Genomic DNA, 8,529 nt, shown 5'->3' on the forward strand with positions numbered 1-8,529 from the left:
AAGCTTCTGGCAAGCAAAGGCGGAGAAAGCAATGGCACCCCACTCCAGTACTCTTGCCTGGAGAATCCCACGGATGGTGGAGCCTGGTAGGCTGCCGTCTTTGGGGTCACACAGAGTTGGACACAACTAAAGTGACTTAGCAGCAGTAGTAGCAGCAGCAAGCAAAGGGCACGATGCCTTGACCACCTTCTCTTTTCAGACTCAAAGGCCTTCCCAAACAGTTAGTGTAACTAGGTCAGGGAACACCAGCTAGTTATGCATCACCTCAGCCTCTCTATGGGAGTCAGGAAGATGGCAGAGTGGTCCCCCCACTTTTTAAGTCTTATTAATATAATTTTAAAAAGCTTTCATCAGAAACAACTGATGATTAATATTTATCTGGCTAGTCACCGATTTTAGCTGGCCTTTCATTCAGAATTCAAAACTGGAAACCAAGATCTAATTTCCCTCTGCCATGGTCTGGCTAATGACTATAGATTTCATAGGTCTACAATCCATCTGAAACAGTGTATCCCAAACAGAAAAGTTCAGATGAACTATATTGATTCACAGTATTTATATTTTAGGTAATTATTTTATTTAATATTCATTCATTTGGCCACATCAGGTCTTAGCTGTGGTATGTGGGATCTAGTTCCCTGACCAGGGATTGAACCTGGGGACCCCCTGCATTGGGAGTACAAAGTCTTAACCACTGGATCACCAGGCAAGTCCCCACAGGTAATTATTTTAATCAGTATTAGAAAATACAACAAATTAAACCTGTGATTTAACTGAAGAAAAGTAAATGTACATTGACTTATAAAAAAATTAGGTAAATAATTCAGATGGTACTCAAGTATGGTAAAAATCATGAAGGCTGAACAGTTGAAGAATGGCTGGATTTATTCCAAGGAAATGAAGTCTTTAAACTGCCACTTCACTTCTATGTCTACTGCACCCCAGCTCCAGATGCACAGATTGGACCTAAGGAGCACCAGTATCCAGCCCGTGCTCTAGGCCCACTCTTAAATGTGGGCAAATTCACCATACAAATTCACAAACAGCATCGGCAGAAGTAACAGCGCCAAAGCCGTGGTGATATTGGATGGAGCAGTGAACAGGAGGAAAACGCTGAGCTTTGATTAATGTAGTAGGGTTAGGAGAAATTTTATTTTTAAAATGTCCTTTATTGTTTTAAAATTATTGTTGGTGCAACAAAAAAGTAAGGTAAAAAATTGCAAGTAGAACTCAGTGTGTTTTACAGTCCAGATAGTTTAAAACAGCTTATTAAAAGCACTCTTATGCAATGACTTACCTGGTGGTCTGGTGGCTAAGACTCCATGCTTTTAATGCAGGGGGCCTGGGTTAGATCCCTGGTCAGGGAACTAGATCCCACAGGTGCAACTAAAGATCCTACATACTGCAGCTTGCAGCAACTAAGACCTGGTGCAAAGAAATAAAAACAAATATATTTTTTAAAAGCACCTTTATGTAAATCATCATCATTTTAGTAAATAAATGCAGGCCTACAAATCCAGAGGACAGAAATGGTCATATAAGCTAAAGGGGACAGACATCAGGATGTATCCTTTTTGAATATGAATAGCAGGAGTAGTTTTAATCTTTAAAAGAAATTTTAAAGAGTAATTTAAACAGCATATCAACATTACAAATCACTATAGGAAATCGATAATATTCCTTGATCTTTGTAGTTCTACTATTTATTCTTATTCACTCATTCATTCAAAAATACTTAAGTGCTTACTATATGTGTAAGAAATTACCGCCAGCAGCGAAAAACAAACAAACACTTTGTGTCATTGGTCATTGGTTTGTTTAACCTAAGAATAAAAGAAGCAAAAAAAAAAAAAAAAATCATTTTGCCATTTTTGGACTAAAATGCACAACTTCTTAGAAACTTTTCAACTTTATTCTAATAATGTCTTTACTGTCTCCTCTTGGTTCTTTATACACTACTCAAAAAAGCTGATTGGTCATTGTGGCAGGCAGAATAATGTTTCCCAAATATGTCTACATCCTAATCCCCCAAACCTGTGACTATGTTATCCTGCATAGCAAAAGGGACTGTTCAGTTGTGATTAAGTTAAAGGTCCCAGGTGGAGGGATTATTCTGGATTACCCAGGTGGACCCACTGGAACCACAAGTCCTTATATGAGGAAAGGAAGAAGGTCAGAGTTAGAGCAGATGTGACAATAATGGAAGCAAAGGGATGTGGCCAGGAGCCAAGGAATATGGGCAGCCTCTAGAAGGTGGGAAAAGAAAAAACAGATTTTTCCCTAAGACCTCCAGAAGGACCAGAGACAGCTCTGCTGTCAATTTGATTTTAAGACTGCCAGGGAATTCTCACTGAGTTTATTTTTGAAGAGTCACCATAAGCAACAATGTACAAGGGTTTCAGTTTCTCCCAATCCTTGCCAGCACTTATTATTTTCTGTGCTGTTGCTGGTTTTCTAAATCATGGCTATTCAAACGGCTGTGAAGTGCCATCTCCTTGTGCTTTTGATTGCATTTCTCTAGTGACCAGCGATAATGAGCATTTTTTCACATGGTTATTAGATCTTATTTAAATCTTTTGTTTTAGCTGGCTTTCTCTGACACTCTCTGGCACCACCTCTCTATCACCAGGAGATGAAAGTCCGGTTCCCTACTAGCCTCAGGGGACGGCTGAGGGAGGTGCCCCTTGTTACTCTTGGGCGGGGCTGGGAATTCCAGCTCCCAGGTGCTCTCCACCAGCACAGTGACAAGTGACCTTGTTGCCACTGTGAGATGGCAAGCATGCTGATATTCTGAACTGCCACCACCTCAGTGAGGAGGAAACAGTGCCTTGGTTACTGCCTGCTGGGTATGGAAGTGCAGGCTTCCCTGAGGTCTCTGTGACACCACAGTAGTGGTGGTGGGAATACCAAGGTGCCCCATGATTCTTGTGGGGGTGGAATCATAGGCTTCCCCCTTGGCCTTTGCTGGTGTGGTTGTGAGTAGGACCACAGTTTAGTTTCTTCTTTGGTGTTTGGCTGGAATAGATTATTGTCTGAAGCTTTTCTGTCTCCCCAAGATGCCCCTTTTCTTCAGCTTCTGGATAGAAGGAGCAGACTTTTGCTGGACCTTGTTTTTGATCTGTTGCCTGTTAGCTTTTCTGGGTTGCTGACTTCTTCATTTCCAACTGGGGATACACGACGCAAGAGGAAAACCCAGGGAACTTACCACCAAGTCCATCTCCAAGTTCCTAGTTTCTCTACCTCTCAGTGTTCTTGGGTTTGCTGTATATATAACATGCAGGGGTTTGACTTGTATTAAGTGTAAGAAATAAGGAAAGCGTGTCTATTCTCTCTTCCCAGAAGAGACTAACTAATGTGCATGGCATATAACTTATTAACCAATCTCATTTTGGCAGGCATTTAAGTTGTCTCAAAATAATGAGGAAAGGAATGTGTACTGAGGGGAGTGGGGGTGGGGAAGGAGATGACAGGTGGGCAAGAGGGACAGAGTTTTGGGTTCTTGTGCTATTACATGCCCAGTCTAAAACTCTTAACTGGAATTGTTGGGTCAAAGGACGTGTGCAATCTAATTCTTCATACTGCTAAAATAGCCTCAAAAATATTACACTAAACTCCCAACAACATAAGAGTATGTTTTCTCACCAAGTATTACAAAGTTTTGTAATCTTTAATCAACTGACTGAAAATTGTTCTCAAGTTGTTTGTATGTGCTCTTTCACTTTCTCAATTGGATCCAAAGCAAGAATTGTGCCCCCTTTAATTTTCTTGGTGTCTGCAATTGCGGACCCAGCACTATGCCATATACCATACTAGTTGTTTATTTGTTGTTAATGCTTTCAGCTGGGAGAAATATCAATAACCTCAGATATGCAGATGACACCACCCTTATGGCAGAAAGTGAAGAAGAAGTAAAGAGCCTCTTGATGAAAGTGACAGAGGAGAGTGAAAAACTTGGTTTAAACTTAACATTCAGAAAACTAAGATCAGGGCATCCAGCCCCATCACTTCGTGGCAAATAGACTGGAAACAATGGAAACAGTGACAGACTTTATTTTCTTGGATTCCAAAATCAAGATGGTTATGGCAGCCACGAAATTAAAAGATGCTTGCTCCTTGGAAGAAAAGCTATGACCAACCTAGACAGCTTATGAAACAGCAGAGACATTACTTTGCCAACAAAGGTCTGTCAAGTCAAAGCTATGGTTTTTCCAGTAGTCATATATGAATATGAGAGTTGGACCATAAAGAAAGCTGAGTGTCAAAGAATTGATGCTTTTGAAATGTGGTGTTGGAGAAGACTCTTGAGAGTCCCTTGGACTGCAAGGAGATCCAACCAGTCCATCCTAAAGGAGATCAGTCCTGAATATTCACTGGAAGGACTGATGCTGAAGCTGAAACTCCAATACTTTGGCCACATGATGCGAAGAACTGACTCATTTGAAAAGACCCTGATGCTGGGAAAGATTGAAGGCAGGAGGAGAAGGGGGTGACAGAAGATGAGATGGTTGGAAGGCATCACTGACTCGATGGACATGGGTTTGAGTAAACTCCGGGAGTTGGTGATGGACAGGGAAGCCTGGCGTGCTACAGACTATGGGGTCGCAGAGTCGGACACGACTGAGTGACTGAACTGAATTGAATTGAATGCTTTTAGCAGTTTAAATAAAGGATTTGAGCTGATAATACAGAACTCTGACCAAGTTTCATTTCTTCAAATAAAACATAAATTTTCAAAAGTTTTTTTTTTTTTTTTTTTCCCAAAGGCATCATCATTTATTCCATTCCTAGACACTGCCATGGTCTCTCACACCTTATAAAAGGTATGGTCCTAGACCAGAGACTTCAGTATCACTGCAAAGAATATATATATATATATACATATTTCTTTTAAAATAATGTTTTTAAAAGCAGGTTTCTGTCAAAGTGCTGTCTATCATTGTTTAGTTGCTAAGTCGTGTCTGACTCTTGCAACGCCATGGACTGAGCCTGCCCGGCTCCTCTGTCCATGGGGTTTTTCCCGGGAAAGAATACCGGAGTAGGCTGCCATTTCCTCCCCCTGGGGATCTTCCTGACTCAGGGATCAAAACCACATCTCCTGCTTGGCAGGCAGATTCTTTACCACTGAGTCGCCTGGGAAACTGTTTTGTTTTTAGACTAACTTGAATCAAAATCGCACAGGGGTAATGGGTGATTCTAACACCTCCTAACCTGAAGGATTGGGGAAGATGCTTTGCCACCTACATGTAATATTCTTGCCAAAAATATTGAAGACAAATCTTTAATAAGGAAATGATCACAGAAATTAAAAGTGAGGGACATTCTAAAACTAAGAAACAAAACAAACTGGTCTGGAATCTTAAAAAATGTCAGTGTTATGACAGACATGAAAAACAGCCAAACCAGATTTATGAGGTCATAAGACACACAAGCACACATTACACACACACACAATGTATACACATGTATATGTAATAGAATTTCTGATGAGAAAATCCTAGATATTTGTTTTTAAGGTCACAAAGTAAATTACTGGGACATTTGAGAAATGTTGAATATAGATAGTTTTATAGTTATTATCACATCAACAGTAAATTTGGGAGTATAATGATACTTTTGTGCTTTTATGAAAAGAGTATCATTGTTTTTAGGATGTAGTGCTGAAGCATTAGGACTGAACAGTCTATGTCTGTGACTTTCAGAAGTTAAGAAAACGTCATGGATAAATATGAGAGAAAACAGATGTAGTGAACTGTTAACTGGTGTGACAAACATTTGGCATTTGTTGCATTTTCTTGCAACTTTTCTTTAGGTTTAGAATTTTCCAAAATAAAAAGCTGGCCCCACCTCAGATCAGATCTACTGGATCTGGGTTGGGAGGGTGGAGTCCATGTAATCTGCACTTCAGATAGCTCTTCCTATTGATTTTTACCCATACCATGGTTTAAGATGTATTGATTTGAAGTACAACAATGTATCTTTATTTCAGTTTTTATAAGGGTAGAGCTAGAAAAACCTCCATATCTTGATTACACAATAGAATTTAATAACCTGGATTAATGAGTATAAACTTGTCCTTGTTCAACACCCCATTCCATGGTCCTCCTCAATTTTTTCCATTTTTCAACTCTATTAATATCTTTACCTATCTTCACATAGATGGTTTTAAAAGTCATTGTGGAGGGTAATTCCCTGGTGGTCCTGTGGTTCAGTTCAGTTCAGTCACTCAATCGTGTCCGATTCTTTGCCACTCCATGAATCGCAGCACACCAGGCCTCCCTGTCCTTCACCAACTCCCGGTCCTGTGGTTAGGACTTAGTAATTTCAGTGCCAAAGGCCCAGGTTCAATCTATGGTCAGGGAATTAAGATCCCACAAGCCGAGCAGCAAAGGAAAAAAAAGTTATTGTGAAGAATGCGGCAGTGAGTGCCACTGTCCAAACTGCTTCAGTGGACACTGTCGCCATTCAAGCAGAATCTAGCCTCTTAATTTCCTCCAGTAACCAAATAATAAAGACGCACTGTTCCTGTCCAGCTCAAGGCAATTCTTTCTAAACACTTAAATTACAGATAGATGTATTATCTTGTGTGTTTACTAAATAATACACATTAATAAGTAATAAATGAATTAAAGATCCAAAGTGAAAGTTATCCTGTTATGCCTGATTCTTTGTGACCCCTTGGATAGCCTGCCAGGCTCCTCTGTCCATGGACTTCTCCAGGCAAGAATAACGGAGTGGGTAGCCATTCCCTTCTCCAAGGGATCCTACTGACCCAGGGATCAAACCTGACTCCCCTGAGTTGTAGGCAGATGCTTTACCACCTGAGCCAGACAAGCCCAAAAGATCCAAACACACCTTAACAAACTTTTGTGTATCAATAGCTTACCAAGACATTCCTTTAAATGCATAGCTGTTACTTAAAAATCAACTGAGGCCTTAAACTAATGTTAGATTGGCAAGAAGGCACACAATGTAGTTGTTGTTGAATCATGAGAATACTTGGTCCTTTCTACAGGGTGACATCACCCAACATAAAGCATACTTTTTAAATGTTTTGTTACTGTTTTTTCATGTCATACTGACACATCCATACTAATTCCATGATTCCTCTGCTGATCATTGACTTAAAATTGCTAGATGGATTTACAATTGTGGCTCACAAAGGGATAGAAGCCCAGTTTTAGTATATTTGCAGTATAAATAGCCTCCTACTTTCCAGCTTAGCAAAGAAGCAATTTGTAGTTAACTTAAAGACGGCCATCTAACTTTAGATCTCGGGTAAGTAAAAAAGTTTAACAGTATGCTCTGTGTTGATATGCAAAACTTTGTTCAAGTGTCTGTTTTGTTTGGGTCTTTATCTCATTTTTTACTTATTAATGTTATTGAGTAAGCACTTGAAAATGTAGTAAACACAGCATTTATTTGAAATACATTTTAGACTTGCAGGGTATGTGGGTCTGGATTTTTGCTGAATTTTAGATTAAGGAGCTTTCTTACCTTGAAACCCCTTGAGCAACTGTGACCTAAAACTAGAGTTTTAGTCCTTGATTATTTCCTGTTAAGATACTCTGGAAATCCTCCACAGCATGTAACAGTAGTGCTAAACCTAAGGAAATCACTCAACAATTCGGTGTTGTTGATTGATTTCCCCCCTGGTTGACTGATTCACAGTAAAGACTCAAGTGAGACTTAACTGTTGGCCATATTTCTAATTAAGTATTTTCTTCCGTTTCCTGGATCCCAGGAGACTTTTAGTAGGTTTTGGATGAGCCAACAAGGACCTCTGACCTCCATTCTCAGAAAATGCCTGGCATTATTTCAAATCTGGATTTGAACATTATAAAGGGATGGATTGGGAGCGAAATCCCTGGACGGAGGGCCAAGTACACTTGGTCATCTGGGTATAAGTTTTTGTCACAATTTCCAGCATGATAATTTTCTAAAAAATAATTGTTTTAAGAAAAAAATGGCATTTAGAACCAACTAAGTTGAATATAATACACAAATATAGAAAATTGAATCATTTTTTCTAGTTATCATACTTTAGGCTGTCCTTCTGAATTAATGAGAAAATATTTTCTTGCGTATTCGTGCTATCTTGCGGTATGAGTGGGACTGTATTTTAAAGTTAGATGACTGAATATACTATTCTCTTTGTTTTTATTAACGAGTCTGGGTTAGGGCTACAGTTGGAAAACCCCTGGAGCTTTATGAATCATGGAGCTTATTTAAGCGGCAAGGATTATACTGCTCTCAGTTTCAATAAATCAACATTCATTATATACAAGCAGTTACAATTCAAAAAACCTTTAGAGGGAAAAAAAAAGACCAGAACCAAAAGCTATGTAATTCCAAAGCCGCATGGAGCTGTACCTGCCACGGAAGTATCCATTTAAATTCTTGCGTTTCAAGGAATATTACCCTATATTTGCAAAAGTTTACAATGATTTTATCTGCCATTTCTCACGCCTGTTAAAATATTATAAGCATTGTATTAAAGAGAGAATGAGAAAAGACCAGAGGCAACATGAC

This window comes from Dama dama, chromosome 19, assembly GCF_033118175.1.
Source record: "Dama dama isolate Ldn47 chromosome 19, ASM3311817v1, whole genome shotgun sequence".
Taxonomy (NCBI): domain Eukaryota; kingdom Metazoa; phylum Chordata; class Mammalia; order Artiodactyla; family Cervidae; genus Dama; species Dama dama.